Raw genomic sequence first — 20,378 nt, forward strand, 5'->3', positions numbered from 1 at the left:
TTTGTTGAGATCTTCTTTTTCTTCCAGAGTCAGTGTAGGTTGTTCCTGTGTTTCTAGGAATTTGTCCATTTCATTTAGGTTGTCTGATTTTTTTTGGTATACAGTTGTTCCTTCTAATGTCTTGTGATCATTTGTATTTCTGTGGGGTTGTTCATAATTTTTACTCTCTCATTTCTGATTGTATTTATTTGCATCTACTCGTTTTTCTTTGTGCTAATAAGAGTTTGCCAATTTTATCAATCTTTTCAAAGAACCAACTTTTGGTTTTGCTAATTCTCTCTATTGTTTTTTCCTCCTCAATTTCATTTATTTCTACCCTAATATTTGTTATTTTTTTCCTTCTGCTTGCTTTGGGATTAGTTTGCTCTTCTTTTTCTAGTTCCTCCAGGTGTGCAGTTAGGTCTTTTATTTTACTCTTTCTTCTTTTTTAATGTAAGTATTTAGGGCTCTAAATTTCTCTTTCAGCATTGCCTTTGCTGTTTCCAATTGTCTTGATGTGTTGTGTTCTCATTTTCATTCGTCTCAAGATATTTACTGCTTTCTCTTGCAATATTTTCTTTTACCACTGATTGTTTAAGAACGTGTTGTTCGGCTTCCATATTTTTGTGAATTTTTGAAATCTCTGCCGGTTTGATTTCCAGTTTGACTCTGTTATGGCCAGTTAAAATGCTTTGTATAATTTCAATCTTTTTAAATTTATTGAGACTTTTTTTGTGACTCAGCATGTGGTCTATCCCAGAGAAGCATCCATGAGCACTTGAGAAGAATGTATAGCCTGCTGTTTTGGGGTTTAATGTTCTGTATATGTTAGGTCTAGTTCATTTATCATATTACTCAAATTCTCTTTTTCCTTATTGATCCTCTGTCTTGATTTATTGTCCAATGATGAGAGAGGTGTATTGAGTTCTGGAACAATGATCTTAGAGTCATCTATTTCCTCCTTCAGTTTTGCAAGTGTTTGCCTCACATATTTTGGGGCACCATGGTTAGGTGCATAAATACTTGTGAATGATATTTCTTCTTGGTAGATTTCCCATTTATTCATACCTAGTGTCGTTCTTAGTCTCTTATAACAGTTTGGCATTTAAAGTCTATTTTGTCTGATATTAGTATAATTACCCCAGCTCTGTTTTGGTTACTATTTGCATGGAATATCTTTTTCCAGCCTTTCACTTTCAGCCTATTTGTGTCTTTGGGTACAAGTCTAAGGTGAATCTCTTGTAAACAGCATATAGCTGGATTGTGCTTTGTGCTTTTTAAATTCATTCTGCCAATCTGTGTCTTTTGATTGGGGAATTTTTTTGGGGTGGGTACTGGTGGTGGGGATTGAACCTGGGACCTCGTATGTGGGAAGGCAGTGCTCAATCACTAAGCCACATAGGTCCCCTGAGTTGGTTTTTTCATTTGTTTTGCTTGTTATTTTTTTAGGAGGCACCGGGAACTGAACCTGGGACCTCCCATGCAGGAAGCAGGTGCTCAACCACTTTAGCCACAGCCACTCCCCTGACTGGGGAGTTTAGTCCATTACATTCAGTGTTTTCACTCTTTAAAGGCAGTAATTACTTTAGTAATTTTTCCATTCATTTTTATATGCCATTTCTTTTTCTTTCTTTTCTTTACTGCAACGTATTTTTGTATAGTTGCACTTTTGTGATGCATCTGATCTTTTCTCATTTGTTTTTATATGTATATATACACATATGCATACAAGTACATATATGTATACATATACATACAGTATTGTGTAGAATACACACACACATATTTAGTAGGTACTGGGGATTGAACTCAGGACCCATACATGGGAAGTAGGTGCTCGACCCTAAGCTGCATTTGCTCCCCATTGAGAGTTGGTTTTCTCATTTCTTTGTTTGGTTTTGTTTTTAGGAGGTACCTGGGATTGAACCCAGGACCTTGTACATGGGAAGCAGGCACTTAACCACTGAGCTACATCTGCTTCCATCTGTATATTTTAAAAATAGTTTATGTTTACCTTGGGGTTCATATTACACAATCTACATCTATTACCTATTAATTTGAAAAGCTACCAACTTAGCTTCAATAGCATACATGGTCTCTGTTCCCATATCCCTCTGTTTTTCCTCTTCATATTGTTTTTTCTTTTTTCTTTTTGTGTCCCATATTAACACTTTATATTTTGCATGTCCATTTTCAGGAAATAAGTCTTTTTCTTTTTCAATTGTATTCTGACGCTGATAGGATTTAAAGAAGAGTTGTATGTTGAGCTTTCACTCTTTTAGTTTCCCTCACTGATAATCGTCATTTCTTTAAACTACTCCAAGCCACCCTCTCCTGTCTTTTCCTTTCAACCTGCACAACGCCCTTTATTCTTTTTTTTACAATGTAATTTTTATTGTCTTTTTAAAAAAGATACAAAATCGCAAAAAATGTTACATTAAAAAATGAGAGGCTGTTAACGAACTCCGTTTCTGCTGGCCTGCGCCTGTTTCAGCCTCGCTCCGTGTCTGAAGCACGGCTTTGCCGGCGGGCCACGTTCACCCCCCACCACCCTCTTTCCTCCGCCCGGGTTTCCTTCTGTAGGGTCCCCCGCCCGCGGAGCCCGGCGGAGTGAATGCGGAGAAGGGTCGTCACCCCAGAAGAGGCCTGGGCCCTGGGGCTGCGGGGCCGCGGTCACGGGAGGCCCTGCCTGCGGCTCCGCCCCGCGCTGCGCCTGGCCTCCTGCGCCCTCGGGGGCGCCGCGCGGGCTGCGCTTCACCCCGGCCGGGGCCCGGTGCCGGGCCGAGGGGGCCTCGCTCGCGGGTGAGCCCCGCAGAGCCCTCAGAGCCCTCAGAGCCCTCAGAGCCCTCAGAGCCCGCAGAGCCGCGCAGAGCCCGCAGAGCGCCGCAGAGCGCCGCAGAGCCCGCAGAGCCCCGCAGAGCCCCGCAGAGCCCCGCAGAGCCCTCAGAGCCCTCAGAGCCCTCAGAGCCCGCAGAGCCGCGCAGAGCCCGCAGAGCGCCGCAGAGCGCCGCAGAGCCCGCAGAGCCCCGCAGAGCCCCGCAGAGCCCGCAGAGCCCGCAGAGCCCCGCAGAGCCCCGCAGAGCCCCGCAGAGCCCGCAGAGCCCCGCAGAGCCCGCAGAGCCCCGCAGAGCCCCGCAGAGCCCGCAGAGCCCCGCAGAGCCCCGCAGAGCCCCGCAGAGCCCGCAGAGCCCCGCAGAGCCGCGCAGAGCCCCGCAGAGTCCGCAGAGCCCGCAGAGCGCCGCAGAGCCCGCAGAGCCCCGCAGAGCCCCGCAGAGCCGCAGAGCCCGCAGAGCCCCGCAGAGCCCGCAGAGCCCGCATCTGCAGGGCCAGGGAGGGCCGAGCCGCGCCCCAGGCGGGCAGGCCCCAGGCGGGCAGGCGAGCGGGGCGGGCGGGCCCGGGGAGCGGGGCGGCGGTGGCCGGGGCAGCGCTGCTGGGCCTTCTTCCCCGCCGGTCCACCGTGGAGTCCTCCAGTCCCCGCTGTCCCCCGAGTTCTAGACAAGCGTGGTTTGTCCTTTTCTTCACCGACTGGGGGAGTGTTTCTGCAGGTTCTTACTTCACCGTGTTGACGGCATCGGTCCCCATCTCCAGTTCTTTCTCTGTGTTTTCCTTTATCTCCTCGAGCAGACGAGGGTCATTCTTTTAAAAGTCTTTGTTCAGCACATCCAAAGTCTGGTCTTAGTTGATGGCTTATTGTGATTTTTGAGTGGCATTTCCTGGATTATTAATGAGGCTGAGCACATTTTCACATATATAATAGCCTTTTAAAAACAATATTGCATAAAACTGCATATTTTATTATTATTTGTAAAATGTGTGCCTCCTATCCTTTATATCAATACAATTTATTAAAAACACATATACACACATACACTTTTTTTTTTTTTCCAGGAGGGCCATTTGTTAACCCTTGGTCTACACCAGGTAAGATTCCTATGAAGAGTGCACAAGTATTTCAATTTTCCATAACCTTTTCAACACTTGGATTTATTTAGTCTTTTAATTTTTTGCCAATAGCTCTAAAGTGATATCTCAATGTTGTATTTTTCCTTGTTGGGTGATTTTTTTCCTTGAACTTACTATTTTGAAATAATTTTTTATATATGTAGGAGTTGCAAGGAAAGGATAAAGAATTCCTGTATACACTTTACCCAGCTTTCTCTAATGTTAAATCTTAAATTAATTAGCCTTCCTTCTGAAGTGCCTGTTAAGCATTTTGTACATTTTTCCTCTTGGTTTGAATGTCTTTCTCTAATTGATTTGTAGGCATTCCTCATGTATTCTTACATCAGGTTTTTTTTTTTCTTTTTGGTTATGTGTGTTGTAAGCATACTTTTCTACTGGGTGCTTGCCTTTTCAAGCTCTTAATGGTGACTTTTGATGAACAAATTTTCTTAATTATTAAAAGGAAAATTTCTGTACCCCAAATTCACAATGGTATATGTTGATATTATTTTCTCAAAAGTCTATTCTTTTGCCTTTCACATCTATGTATAAACTTCACTGGAATTGAAGTTGGAGTACAATGTGAAGTAGCCATATACTCTTTCATTTTTTTTTTTTTTGATATAGATAACCACTTATCTCATGACCATTTCTGTAAAAGATCTTTCTTTCCCTGCTGCTCTTCAGTGCCAGTTTTGTCATAAAATCTACAGTGAACATTTCTGTAAAGATCTATTTCTGAGCTTTCCCCAATTTCCTTACTCAATCTGTCTTTCTTGGGTTTTGTTACTGAGGTGATGTTGCTTCATAAAATGAGTAGGGGTATGTACCCCTTTTTCTATTTCCTGGGAAGGTTTGTGTAAGATTGGAATTATTTCATCTTAGAAAATTTGGTAGTGCTTACCAGGGAAACCATCTAGGCATAGAAAAAGATTTTTGCTTATTGACTAAATTTCTTTTTAAATTTAGGTTTTTGTTTATTAGTTTTACTAAGTTTTTTTCTCCCTGGGACTGCAGGAATCACAGTTATGGAAGAATTGGTTTATGGTAGTAATAACATAGTACTTTATTATTTAAAATTTTTAAAGTGTGCCTTCCTAAGTGGTAGATAATGTCTGATGATATTTAGTCTTTCTCTTTGTTCTTTTTTTAAAAAAATCTAAGGTCATGTGATCTCTTTCTCAGATACTCATCATTTTCTTTTACCAGTACACATAATGAATGAAGTCCAGAGATGCAGTGCTTTAACTTCTCCCACTGGGAAATTATATTGTTATTTTATATTCTTTAAACTTTGCTTTTTCAATTTTACTCCCCCCAGCTCTTCTTTTAGTGCTATTGCTACCGCCGCCGCTGCTGCTGGCTCTATTTCTACTCCTACCACCTTATTATTTATCCTGATTTCCTTCTCTCTTTTCTGTTTTTTGTAATTATTACCTGTTAATATGGAGGATCTTAGGTACAGCTATCTAATTCCTTTCTTTATTTGTTGTTCAATCTTTTACCAAAATATAGGGTACTGTGCATTAGATGTGTTTGTTGTTCTCATAATTTCCTTTTGTTTTTTAAAAAAGTTATTTCCCTTAACTGTTGTCTGGATCCTGATTCCACTTTGTTTCCTTAAATACATTGGAGCATGTTTCTTCTTAGTACAAACATTCTAGTTTATTATTGCTAGGCAGTTGACATTGCTATTCTTAATGTATTCTTCCTGTGAACTAGTGGAGTTAAATTTCAAAGATATTTTCAAAAAATCTTCAAAATGTTTAGTTTATGTACAGTTGAAAAGGAAAATTACCACACATTTCACCTTATAGCTACTAAACAGCATAGTAACTTACCAGTAGGTTGTCCACTATCTGAAATACAAATACAAAAACATACTTTCAGTTGATCTTTCTGTGTACATTATAACCTCTTTTAATAATCTTTTCTTTGATGGCCCAGGAAAATGATACTAACAAACCACCAAAATATTTGAATCATTTCCTTAGAACTATTAACTATGTTACGGGGTACCTGACATGCAGTTCAAGGATTGGAAGGGATCTGCCAGGGTATGCCCTCTGTAACATCGTAACAAGTGAGAGGTCTGTGTTCATGACCTAAGTGAAAGCTTACTATTTGCCTCTAGCCATAACTCCTGCTCTTAAATAGAGCTGAGAGGTACATAATTGATTTATATAAGTTTAAAAGTTTTTTTTTTCAGTTTTATTAGACTTTAACGTATTACAGTGGCAAAAACTTATTTAAGCGTGGCTGCTTTTATTTTTTCATCTTACTGTATCCTTCCCTATTCTTTTCTCTGCCTTCTCTTATTCCAGCTACTCTTGTTGGTTTGGAAATTTCTTCTCTTTTTTTTTATTGATAGAATATTTTTTGCCATGCTTATAATTCTTTTTGTGTGAATGTGTTTTTTTTCAACCTATCTAAAACTCATCGTTACTTAGAAGATTGTTTATTATTTAGAATGGAAGTCATGGAATGAAATATGAAAAACATTATTCTACACATATTGAATTGAAAACAATGAATGAGGGACTTAGTCCTAGACTTTTTTTGGACCCAAACTTGAGAAACAGATAAATAATTTTTAAATAGTTACCGCAAATCCTAATTCTGAAAAATCAATCAAATATCAAATTAATATCAGTTTATCAATCAAAACCACTTTTAAAAAACAAAGATATTCTAGAACGTGGAAATCCAAAAAGGAGCAATTCTAATTAGTCAAATAATTGGGGTAGGATATTGGTCTACCCTACAGTAATTCTATAAAATTTCAAATCATATTTAATTGATTGAATAATAAAAGAATAGAGGAAGGGCTTAAATATCAGCTGACAATAATTAAAAAAAATGCCTTGTTTTGAATCAACAATTTACAAAACACTAAGCTTTTCAAAGTTTATAAAGATATTATTTATTCCTATCTTGATCATGGTGTACATATAAGTTTGAGTTTTTTTACTTTTCATTACATTGTGGAGTCTAGACTTAATTATCCTTGCAGTTGTCATTCATAATTATAATATTATAATGTATTAATCAACTACACTATACCTAACTATTCTTTCAGAATGGCATGTTTGGGCTCTTTGTTCAATTTTGTTAGAATATAGCATTTTCCCCAGAAATGTGAATTATCTACTTCTTTATAATCATATGAACATTGAGTTTTGCATTTTTTATGAAAGATGTTGTCATTGCATTTTAAATGTTATTTATTTAATAATAGTTGAGGCTTAATATTTTTATTTCTGTTTGTATTTTCTGTTGTATAAATTTATTATACATATTTTTTGACAGGTTTTCTGTAGGAAGCTAAGCATGGACTTATGTCAATTATACAAACATTTTATGACCCAAATAGGTTATATTGTACCAATCACATTTTAAAAATTGAATTAGTTAAAAGAAATCTGTCTCATGTCATTATTTGCTACAGAAATATTTGATGCTTTCATCTCTATTGGTTTAAGGACAGATACCTGACTTGGTGGCTTCAGGGCTACTTTACCTTTAAATATTTTTGGAGCCTGCTTAAACTTTTATATACTTAATCCATTGCAGAGATTAAATTATTTAGGGAGCTAGCAACTAGTCACAGTGTTTGGTTTCTTTTCTGTTTTTTGCACATTCATTAACTAATCCTCTTTTTTTTTTTTTTTTTAAAAAAAGCAATTTTCTTGAGATATATTCACATACCATACAATCCATCTAGAGTATACATTCAGCAACTTTTGGTATCATCACAGAGTTGTGCATTCATCACTGCAATCAATTTTAGAGCATTTTCATTACTCCAAAACAAAAACAAAAACAAAAACTTTCCCCTAAACAGTCACTCTAAGTCCCACTGTCCTTCCTCGTCATACACGACCATGTCCACAACAGGGTTCACTATACCTCTAGCTTTCCTTCTAGTGACACACACAACTCTAAACTTTCCCCTTCAACCACAAGCATAGCCACATAGCAGAGCTGCTAATTACTCACTATAAAGTGTTAACATCACCTCTTTCCATTTCCAAACATTTACAATCAACCTTATTACAAATTCTGCACAGATTAAGCTTCAGCTACCCATTTTTTTTACTTCATTCTATCTTCTTGTGACCTATATTCTAGCAATTAACTCCTATAGTTTGATGATTATATTTAGTTCATATTAGTGAGATCATACAATATTTGGCCTTTTGTGTCTGACATATTTCATTCAACACAAGGTCCTCAAGATTCACCCGTGTTGTCACATGCAGCAAGACTTCATTACTTCTTTCAGCTAAATAATATGCCAGTGTTATGTATATACCACAGTTCATCCATTCATCTGTTGATGGACACTTGGGTTGCTTACATCTTTTGGTAATTGTGGATAATGCCACTATGAACACTGGTGGGCAAATGTCTGTTTGCCTCCCTGCTTTCAGTTCTTTTGGTATATGCCTAGAAAAGGGATTGTGGGATTAAATGGCAGTTCTATATTTAGCCTCCTGAGGTACTGGCAAACAGTCTTCCACAGTGGCTGTACCATTCTACATTCCCACCAACTGTGAGTAAGCAGGAGTTCTTATTTCTCCTTATCCTCTCCAACACTTGTGATTTTCTGTTTATTTAATTATGACCAATCTAGTACTTGTGAAATGCTATCACATTGTAGTTTTGATTTGTATTTCCCTAATAGCTAATGACATTGAACATCTTTTCATGTGCTTTTTAGGCAATAGTATTTCCTCTTTGGAAAAAATGTCTATTCAAGTCTTTTGCTCATTTTTTTTTTCCATTGCATTGTGTTATTATCATTGAGTTGTAGAATCTCTTTGTTTATCTTATCAGATAGGTGGTTTCCAAGTATTTTTTCCCATTGAGTAGGCTGCCTTTTTACCTTCTTGACAAAGTACTTTGAAGCACCAAGTATTCAATTTTGAGGAGGCCCCACTTATCTAATTTTTCTTTTGTTGCTTGTGCATTGGGTGTTAGGTCTAAAAAGCCACCTCCTACCACACGATCATGAAGATGCTTTCCTATGCTTTCTTTAAGGAATTTTATGGTTCTGGCTTTTATATTTAGGTCTTTGCTCCATAATAGTTAATTTTTGTATAAATTGTGAGATAGGAGTCTTCTGTCCTTCTTTTGGATATGGATGTGCAGTTCTCCTAGTACCATCTGCTGAAGAGATTATTCTGTCACAAGTGAATGGACTTGGAGACCTTGCCATTAATTAATTCTGGTAGCTTTGTTGTGGGTGTTTTCAGGGTTTTCTAGATATAGTTTCATATCATCAGCAAATAGTGGAAGTTTTACTTCTTCCTTTCCTATTTGGGAAAGGAAGCCTAACTTCTCTAGCTAGAACCTCTAGCACAATATTGGATAATAATGGTGCCAGTGGGCATCCTTATCTTATTCTTGGTTTCAGTGGGAAAGCTTTCCATCTTTCACCCATTGAGTACAATGCTAGCTGTAGGTTTTTCATATGTGTACTTTACCATATTGAGAAGGTGTCCTTCTAATACTATCTTTTGAGTGTTCTTATCAAGAAAGGGTGCTGTATTTTGTCAAGTGCCTTTTTTGCATAAATCGAGAGGATCATATGATTTTTCTTCTTCAATTTTTAATTTGGTTTATTATATTAATTGATTTTCTGATGTTGAAACACCCTTGTATGCCTGGGACAAAACACATTTTTAAAGTGTGTTTTGGATTTGGTTTTCTAGTATTTCCTTGTGGATTTTTGCATCTATATTCATAAGGGATAGTGGTCTGTCACTTTCTTTTTTTGTAGTACCTTTTATCTGTTTTTGGTATTAGGGTAATGTTGCCTTTGTAGAATGAGTTTGGTAGCATTCTTTCCTGTTCAATTTTTTGGAAAGCTTGAGCTGTGTTGGTATTAGATCATCTTTGGATGATTGGTAGAATTCACCTGTGAAGCCATATCTCTCCTAGGCTTTTCATCTTTGGGAGATTTTTTTTTTTTAAGATTTATTTTATTTATTTCTCTCCTCTTCCCCCCTGCCCGCCCCAGTTGTGTGTTCCTGTGTCTATTTGCTGTGTGTTCTTCTTTTTGTCTGCTGTTGTTAGCGGCACGGGAATCTGTGTTTCTTTTTTTTGTTGTTGTTGTTGCGTCATCTTGCTGCATCAGCTGTCCGTGTGGCAGCGCCATTCCTGGGCAGGCTGCGCTTTCTTTCGTGCTGGGCAGCTCTCCTTATGGGGCGCACTCCTTGCGCGTGGGGCTCCCCTACGCAGGGACACCCCGGCGTGGCACACCTCTCCTTGCACTTGGGGTTCCCCTACACGGGGGACACCCCTGCGTGGCAGGGCACTCTTTGCATGCATCAGCACTGCGCATGGGCCAGCTCCACATGGGTCAGGGAGGCCTGGGGTTTGAACCATGGACCTCCCATGTGGTAGGCAGACGCCCTAACCACTGGGCCAAGTCCGCTTCCCTATTATTATTTTTTAAATACCAAATAATTTATTTGTCTATTTGGAGGTTCACAAACCACATTACCTCATTAAAAGCCCTGAGAAGTTCTGCATTAAAGGAAAAGTTTACTTTAAAATATGTATTCAAATATTTCTCCATGAAACTTGGGTCTGTTAATAGTCTTTAAAAAACTTTGGAAAGCACTGGTTTTATTTCTTAGCTTAGAAATTTCCTAATGGCACTCCAAGCATGGCTTCCACATATCAGTATTAAATTCAGTTAGCATTGATAGTACAACTCTCAACCAATTTTGTTTATAGAATAGATTTGTTTTCTAGTGCCTCTCGTTCTTGTGTACTGAGTGGTTAGTCCCAGCAATGCCTGAAAGTCTGATCTCAGATTGATCTTAGACCAGGCAAGAGAGGCCCTTGCTTTGTGTCTCATGCTTTACAAGGCCCTGCTCTGGTTCTTCTTTGGTCACTCCCTCTCTCCCGGGTTGAAAAATCTGTGAAGTCAAGGGTATTTGCCTACCTGGAATGTGAGCTAGCTTCCTTCCTTCCTTCCTTCCTTCCTTCCTTCCTTCCTTCCTTCCTTCCTCCCTTCCTCCCTCCCTCCCTTCCTTCCTTCCTTCCCTCTTTCTTTCTTTATATATTTTTTATTTTTTTAAACTTTATTTTGCACATTTAAAAATTGAAGATATAAACAATTAAAAACTAAAAAGAAAACAAAGTTGAATAAAAACATACACTTCTCAATTAAGTGTACTGGATACATATAATTTTTTTTTGAATCATACAATATGTTACATAATATATTTGATTCACAGTAATGCAGGCATACAGTATTTGTCCTTTTGGGTCTGGCTTGCTTCACTCAACATAATGTCCTCCAGGTTCATCCATGTTGTCATATGCTTTACGACTTCAATTCTCCTTACAGCTGCATAATATTCCATTGTGTGAATAGACCACAGCTTGTTTATCCATTCATCTGTTGATGGACACCTGGGTTATTCCCAACTTTTGGCAATCGTGAATAATGCCCTGTGAACATGGTTGTGCAGATGTCTGTTTGTGCCACTGCTCTCAGTTCTTCTGGGTACATACCCAGTAGTGATATTGTGGGGTCATGTGGCAAGTCTACATTCCACTTCTTTAGGAACTGCCAAGCAGTCCCCCACAGTGGCTGTGCCCTTCTGCATTCCCACCAACAGTGAATAAGTGTTCCTATGTCCCCACATCCTCTCCAACACTTGTAGTTCTCTGTCTTTTTAATAGTGGCCATTCTGATAGGTGTGAAATGATATCTCATTTTAATTTTGATTTTTGTTTCCCTAATCATTAGTGATGTTGAGCATTTCTTCATGTGTGTTTTTGCCATTTGTATTTCTTCTTTGGACAAATGTCTATTCAAGTGTTTTGCCCACTTTTAATTGGGTCATTTGTCTTTTTATTGTTGAGTTGTAACAACTCTTCATATATCCTGGATATTAAACCCTTATTGGATAGTGATTTGCAAATATTTTCTCCCATTGAGTCTGCTGCCTTTTCACCCTTTTGGCAAAGTCTTGTGAGGTGCAAAAGTGTTTACTTTTGAGGAGGTCCCATTTATCATTTTTTCTTTTATTGCATGTGCTCTGGGTGTAAGGTCCAAGAAACCACAACCTATTAAAAGGTCTTGAAGATGTTTCCCTATATTTTCTTCTAGTAGTTTTGTGGTCCTTGCTTTTATATTTAGGTCTTTGATCCATTTTGAGTTGATTCTTGTATAAGGAGTGAGATAGGGGTCCTTTTTCAATCTTTTGGTTATGGATATCCAGTTGTCCCAACACCATTTGTTGAAGAGACCATTTTGTCCTGTTAACATTAACTTGGCAGGTTTGTCAAAAGGGACAGATGTAGGACGTTATATATCCTGCCATAACCCACTGAATGGACTGGCAGAGAGCATAAACTACAATGTAAACTATAGTCCATGTTGTGTAGCAGTGCTCCAAAATGTATTCATCATATGCAATGAATGAATCACACTAATGAAAGAAGTTGTAGATGTGGGAAAAGTGGGGTGTGTGTGTGTGTGAAGAGTCGGGTATATGGGAATCTCCTATATTTTTTAATGTAACATTTTGTGCGATCTATGTACCTTTTTAACATAAATAAAAAGTATATTTAAAAAAAGAAAAGGGAAGCGGACTTGGCCCAGTGGTTAGGGCTTCCGTCTACCACATGGGAGGTCCGCGGTTCAAACCCTGAGCCTCCTTGACCCGTGTGGCGCTGGCCCATGCGCAGTGCTGATGCACACAAGGGGTGCCCTGCCACGCAGGAGTGTCCCCCGCATAGGGGAGCCCCACGCGCAAGGAGTGCACCCCGTAAGCAGAGCCGCCCAGCGCGAAAGAAAATACAGCCTGCCTAAGAATGGCGCCACCCACACGGAGAGCTGTCACAACAAGATGACACAACCAAAAGAAACACAGATTCCCGTGCCACTGACAACAACAGAAGCGGATGAAGAACACACAGCAAATAGACACAGAGAACAGACAACCAGGGCGGGGGGGGGGGGCAGGGGGGGAAGGGGAGAGAAAGAAATAAATCTTAAAAAAAAAATAAAAAAGAATAAATAAAACCATTTGACTGAATAGGTGGATTCTCAATCTTATCCTCCTGATCGATGTGTCTTTTTTTTTTTTTAATGTAAGCACCGAGGGCTATAAATTTCCCTCTCAGCACTGCCTTTGTGGTGTCCCATAAGTTTTGAAATGTCACATTCTCATTTTTATTCATTCTCAAGATATCTGCTGAATCCTTCTGCAATTTCTTTTCTGACCCACTGATTATTTAAAAGTATTCTGTTTAATCTCCATATATTTATAAATTTTTTCATTTTTTATCCATTATTGATTTCCAGTTTCATTCCATTATGATCAGAGAAAGTGTTTTGTATAATTTTTATCTCTTTAAATTTATTGAGACTTTTCTTGTGACCCAACATATGGTCTATCTTGGAGAAGGACCCATGAGTACTTAAAAAGAATGTATATTCTACTGTTTCAGGTTACAGTGCTTTATAGATGTCTGTTAGTTCTTGTTCATTTATCATATTATTCAAGCTTTCTGTTTCTTTATTTTCTGTCCAGATGGTCTATCCGATACTGAGAGTGGTGTATTGAAACTTTCAACTATTATTGTAGATACATCTATTTCTCCCTTCAGCTTTGCCAGCATGTGCCTCGTGTATCTCAGAGCACTCAGGTTAGGTGCTTAAGTATTTAGTATAGTTATTTCTTCTTGTTGAATTACTTCTTTTATGAATATATAATGGCCTTTTTCATCCTTTAGAACAGTTTTACACTTAAAATCTAGTTTGTCCAATATTGGTCTGATATTAGTATTGGTACTCCAGCTCTTTTTTTGGTTATTGTTTGTATGGATTTTTCCAACCTTTCACTCTTACCTTGGTTGTGTCCTTACATCTGAGATAAATCTCTTGTAGACTGCATATAAATGGCTCATATTTTCTTTATCCATCCATCAGTCTATTTCTTTGATTGGGAATTCAAACCATTAGCATTCAATGTTCCTAGTGTAAAGGTATTACTTAGTTTATCCATTTTATCCTTTGGATTTCTGTTGCCATATTGTACTATTTTATGTTTTTTTATCCTTTAATTTATTGTTTCTAATAATCTTCATGTCTACGCTCTTCTCTAAGTCTCTTGCCCTTGTTCTTTCCTTTCAGGCTGCAGCACTCCCTTTAGTATTTCTTGTAATTCTGGTCTTTGGTAACATATTCTATGAGTTTTTGTTTTTCTGTGGAGACTTTGAACTCACCCTCATTTTTTATATTATTATTATTATTATTTTAAAGATTTATTTATTTTATTTAATTCCCCCCCCTCCCCCGGTTGTCTGTTCTCTGTGTCTATTTGCTGCGTCTTGTTTCTTTTGTCTGCTTCTGTTGTCATCAGCGGCACGGGAAGTGTGGGTGGCGCCATTCCTGGGCAGGCTGCACTTTCTTTCGCGCTGGGCGGCTCCTTATGGGGCACACTCCTTGGGGAGCGGGGGACACCCCTGTGTGGCACGGCACTCCTTGCGTGCATCAGCACTGCGCATTCACCCTCATTTTTAAAGACAGCTTTGCAGGACACACAATTCTTGGCTGGCAGCTTTTTTCTTAATACATCATACCACTTAAATACATCATACCACTTTCTTCTCTCCTCCATGGTTTCGGATGTGAGGTCAGCACTTAATCTTGTTGATGTTCCCTTGTATCTAATGCTTTGCTTTTCTCTTGCTGCTTTCAGAATCCTCTCTTTATCTTTGATATTTGTCATTCTGAATGGTAGGTGTCTTGGGATAGGTCTGTTCAAGTTTATTTTGTGTGCTATATATTTTCCTTCTTGGATATTGATATTTATGTCTTTCATAAGGGTTTGGAAGTTTTCGGTCATTATTTCCTCAAATACTCTTTCTGACCCTTTTGCATTCTCTTCTCCTTCTGAAACACTGATAATGCATATGTTTGTGCCTTTTTCATTGTCATTCATTTCCCTGAGGCTCTATTTCTGATTTTCCATTCTCTTGTCTTTTCCAGCTCAGATGTTCTGTCTTTGAAATCATTAATTCTGTCTTTGAGCATTTCATATCTGCTCTTGCCTTGTAATTTTTTTGCTGATGTCTAGACAGCTGATTATGATGGTGAGTTTACTCTGATGGTCATTTTATCTTTCTTGCCTAAGGGTTTGTTTTGTTTGGCTTTGTGTTATGGCTTCTTGATTCTTGGCTCAACTTATTTCAGATCTGTAAAACTGCCCATGTTTGACGATTAAAACAGGGCTAGGGACCCACTAGTGTGGTGTAGAGCATTTCCAAAGGGCCCTGGGGGAAGGACAGGAAAGATGCCAAATAGCCTCCTTTTCTACCCCATTCTGGTTGCCCAGAGTGCACTTTCCAAGCCTGCCCAGCAGATGGCAGTCTTTAGCAAACTTTCCCTGCTGCCCTAGGAGGGACTGTATTTGCAGCCTCTAAGAGGAGGTATTGAAGGAATGTCTGTGGAAATACCCTCTCTGGCCTGGCTAGAGGATTCAGATCCAGGCCCAGCAGTCCAAACTCTCTGATTAGAAGCCATGCTCGGTCCTTGCGGTGCCCTCCCTCCTCCCAGGGGGACAGAGCTCGCTCTGTCAGCAGCTGTCCACTCTAGGGAGGGCCAAGGCTGCTTGCCTCAGGGTGGGGGATGGGTGCCGCTTCCTGCTTTGGGGGCAATTCACTTACAGCTCTTGCTTTGGCTTCTCTGTCTCCCTGTCACTTCCCTGCTCTGCAGATCCTACAGCACCATTCTTTCAGACAGTTTTTGCCTTTCCTCTTGCTTTTTTGGAAGACGGGTGAGCCCTGCTGGTCCCAATGCTGCCATTTTGGGATTGCCAACTGTCTTGCTCTCTGACCCTCCGTTTTGTTTGGTCTTATCACTGTCACTCAGAAATATCTATCTCTGTGTGTTTTTGAATCAGTATCATACTTTTTTCTTGAAATAGTAAACTCATACTAGGATAGGATTTCTATCAATTTACAACAGTTATTAATTTTGTGTACCTTAATTCTTCCTCAAGATCCTCTAATGTCTATTTTTTAAAAATACTTATTTATTCTCCGCCCCCCCCATTGTTTCTGTGCTCACTGTTTTCTTTCTGTGTCCATTCACTGTGTGATTTTCTGTGTCTGCTTGTTTTCTCTTTAGGCAGCACTGGGAACCAATGCTGGGACCTTCCGGAGTTGGAGAGAGGCGCCCAATCTCTTGTGCCACCTCAGCTCCCTGGTCTGCTGCATCTCTTATTATCTCTCCTCTGTGTCTCTTTTTGTTGCATCAACTTACTGTACCAGCTCTCTGTGCAAGCTGGCACTCCACGTGGGCCAGCACTCTTGTGTGGGCTACCACACCACGTGGGTCAGCTCTCCGCATGGGCCAGCACTCTGCTTGGGCCAGTGTGCCACGCGGGCTAGCTTGCCTTACCAGGAAGCCCTGGGAATCGAACTCTGAACCTCCTATATGGTAGATGGGAGCCCAATCTCTTGAACCACATTCATTTCCCTCTAATGTCTATTTATATCATGGAAAGATTGTTAAGGAATCAGTATTAAGTTTTTTTTTTTCCAGTAGGAACAGAAAACAGAAATAAGGAAAAAAAGTAATTCAAATCCGATGAACTTTAGAAGGTAATTTACTAATGGATGATCAAGGTCCCTTTAGGAACCAAAACAAATATGGAGAAAATAATAAGGTATGTGTAGGACATAGGAAGATATCAAATAAAAGTTTTATTTTAGATTTCCTGGATTATACAAAATTGTGAGCCATATACTTAGGGGTACCTCACAAAAGGGAAATTAAAAAATTTTAGAAGGTGGCAGATCATTATGGTTAGGAAAGATAATTAAAAAGGGCTGGAAACTTTCTATCATTTTAAGAGTTGACCTACTTTGGCTTTCATTGTGGTTTTGTTTGGAAGATACAGGCATTAGCATTTTTTCCTTTCCTATTCAGTGCATGAAGAAGGTTGAAATTATTTAGGGGAGAGGTCAATGTGTTATTTTATAATTAATGCCTTTCTCTCCTTTCTTCAAACTGAACTCTACTCTTACATAGTAACTCCAGTCAATGTTTTTATTTATCTATTTATTTATTTTTCAGTCTGTTTTTAAAAGTGGTTTTTGTGCTTTCTGTTATTTGTTCTTGTTTAGTTAATCAAATCAATTCAATTTACCTGTTGACTAAAAGTAATTTACAAAAATGCTGATTAGTGGGAAATAAAGTGGAATGAGAAGTAGGAATATTAAGATTTGCAAAGTTTTATGCATTAATAGCCAGATTTAGCAAAAGTTCAAAGTGCACTTTAGCGTTCAGAAATCATTCAAACTGAGAAATAGAAATGGAACATACCACATATGCTCTCAATAGTTCCTAAAATAAAAACACAAATTAATAAGTTAGTGTGGTTTGACTGTTAGAAGTTTAAGGTTCTTCCTAGCATGCTTCTCCTCCCTGAAGTGAGCAGTCCAGACCTTCCAGAGCTGCTACTGTGACCAAAGGGAAACTCTATGTCTTTACTGTTAGCTTATATTTATTTTTCATTAGTAGTGTAATTAAAATTTTATATTAAATAACAAGGTTCTGAGAAAAGAAAGACCAAATAAGAAATAAGAGCTCTTATATTTGCAAAGCTGGACTTATTTAAGACTGAGTTTGTGAAAGTCCCGCATGCTTCAAAAACAAGAAGAGTATTACTTAAAGAATGCAAACTTTACCTCTGCTTGATGAGCGTCTTCCTAAAAGAAAACATGAGCAAGTGAGTGTGTTGTGGTTTGGTAAATGCTTGATAAAAACTCTGTCTAGGTTTAATTTATCTTGGAGCACAAAATATTAGATCGTTATACTGATAAATTACCAGGTGCCAAGCACCTGTCTAGAGCTTTATGGGATTGATATTTAATTCTTAGCAACTCTATGATTAAGATTTTGGTCATAGAGGTTATTCACAGTCACAGAGCTAATGATTAGTGGAGTCAGGATCTTTCCCCAAGCAGCCAGGCTCCAGAGTCTTGCTTTGAAAAACTGCTTTGGCCGATTGGGCACTACCATTTCAGTATTGGTTTGAATCTCTGACTTTCTTTTTTGCTCGATCATACTCTCATTTCCTTTGTTTTCATTAAAAACAGACCTGGAATTAGAATCCAGGTCTGTTATACTCTACAGTCAACCTTGTCCCCCTTTTTTCAGATGTGTTTCAGCATCTACAAGTTTTTGACATTGCACTTGGTGCTGATAGAATTTAAGATGAAATGCTGCATCGACCCTTGAAGAATTCAGTAGTCTACAAAAGGAGTCAGTCATATTAATAAACTATTGCAATTGTGTGGTAATTACGCTAATAGAAGTATAGACATGGTGCTATAGCAATTATTCTAAGGGACTGTTACATTTTGGGAACTGTTGAGCTCTCCCCTTATGGAATTCAGCCTAGTTGTAATTGAAAGATGTTCCTTTATCTGGGAGGTGGAAGGGGTGGGGAGCATAGTACAATAAAAATGGCATTGGTAGATGCATTAAATAATTAAAAGTAAAAAGTAAAACTCTAAAAGTAATGGAAGACATTTTACAAGAATATCTTTATAATGGGGTTTAGTAAGAACTTAAGCATCCAGAGGCCAAATCATAAAGTGAAAAAGTGATGTACTTGCCCACATCAAAATTTTATGATTTCTATTTAACAAAGGACACAATAGACAAAGTTCAGAAATGCATGATAGACCAGAGGAAGATAGTTGCCCTATCCAAACCTGGAAAATAATAATTGGGATGTATGAGTAGCATCTGACTATAAATAAGAAAAAGACAGAAAACTCAGTAGAAAAGTGGCAACTGATATAAATAAAAATGCACAAAAAGGAAGCCTGAATGGTTAACAAGTATGTGATGAGGTGTTCAAACTTACTGGGGTCAGAGAAATGCAAATGAAAGCTGCACTGATACACTAGGCCATCTGAGTGATGGCATTTACACGTGGCCAGAGTCAAGATGTTGATAAGAACATGGACTGAGTGCAACGTTCATGGATTGCTGGTGGAAATATAAATTGTACAGTAATTGTAGAAATAATGTGGCCTGTGTCATATGAGCTTGAAATCTACCTACTGAATATATATCTCAAGAAATTCTGACTCCTGTTCATAAGGGAATATCTATCAATACTTATGAGGATGGCCATTACTGGTTTTTTGTTTTTTGTTTTTTTTACTTTAGACCACTTTTATGTCCACCACCAGGAGAATGCATATATAGGGAATGCAATTCTTTGGAATACTTTACAGAATGTAGAAGCTCTACATGAAATGTAATACAGTAAAATGGATAGATCTTTAAAAGGTGTTAAATACAAAAAAGGAGAATAAGGTAGTTGATAAAAATTACACACATACACAATAATGCTACAAGCTTTTTAAACATAGATGAATATTTAAGGGCAGCATTAATCACAGAATGGTGCATATATTTGTGAAGGGAAGGGGACTGGGGGCTGTGGGTGAAGGTGAAAATTAAAAAACCCGAGGATTATGAATTTTAAATTCACTTAGACCTGATTTCAATCCTAGGTTTTGCTGAGTAACCGAATGAATTTGAATATGTTATTTAACCTCAGTATATAAGTTTTCTTGCCTTTAAAATTTTGATAAAATTATAGTGAGTTTTAGGCAAATAATATTAATATATGCTAAGTTCCCTTTTTTTAAAGGTCTCAATTCATATTCTTTTCTTCTCTCCCTCTCTCCCTCTTCCTGGGGACACCACTTTCCTTTACCTGCTTTTATCCAAACATCACTAAAATGAACTTCTATTTACTTTCATTACCTTTATCTTTCTCTTTTTCTCCACCTCCCTTTTCTATTTTTCTCCCCACTTCCATGGACTCTCTATAGGAATACATTTATTTTGCTGATAAGCTGGTAACCATGCAAATGAGATGCTGATTTAATCTCTTCCTTCATTTCTTGAATTAAGAAAAATATTTCATTGTAAAATATATCATACGTATATAAGTGCTTAGATATGTTTGTTTATAGCTTAAAGAATAATAATATCCATGCACCCAACATTTGGGTGCCACTAGCTGTGCGTAATCCCCGATTACATCTCTTTTTACTCCACTGTACCTTCCTATTTTTTACTTGAATTAACCATGGTCCTGAATTTTGTTTTAATCTTTCCTGATTTACTCTTCTTCATTCCCTTTGTTAATGGATTTTTTTCACGTGCTAATCATTCATAAATAATATAAGGCGATTTTGATCATGTACAAGTAAAAGAGATGAAAATAATTGAGTCTAAATTTGAATCTATCTAGAAGTGAAAATAGTAAGCCTTCAGAAGGCACTAAGAATGCCGGATATGAGAAGAGAAAACTTACCCAAAAATATTGTAGTTATGCCTAAAAGTGAACCAAAGAAATTAATGAGGTAGGTTTTTGGATGAGTAACTT

General features: G+C 38.3%; 1 protein-coding gene across 1 annotated transcript in view; it reads right to left on the reverse strand.

Moving 5' to 3' along the window:
• LOC131280359 (sodium/potassium/calcium exchanger 1-like) overlaps positions 1-20,378 on the reverse strand; it is a 232,745-nt gene that overhangs the window by 59,990 nt on the left and 152,377 nt on the right. The window contains exons 16-18 of the mRNA XM_071218410.1: positions 17,650-17,670; positions 17,285-17,305; positions 5,763-5,780 (exon numbers count right to left, since the gene is read on the reverse strand). The gene's annotated coding sequence lies outside the window, so the exon portion shown is untranslated. The remainder of the gene's footprint in view (positions 1-5,762; positions 5,781-17,284; positions 17,306-17,649; positions 17,671-20,378) is intronic.

This window comes from Dasypus novemcinctus, chromosome 11 (assembly GCF_030445035.2).
Source record: "Dasypus novemcinctus isolate mDasNov1 chromosome 11, mDasNov1.1.hap2, whole genome shotgun sequence".
Classification (NCBI taxonomy): Eukaryota; Metazoa; Chordata; class Mammalia; order Cingulata; family Dasypodidae; genus Dasypus; species Dasypus novemcinctus.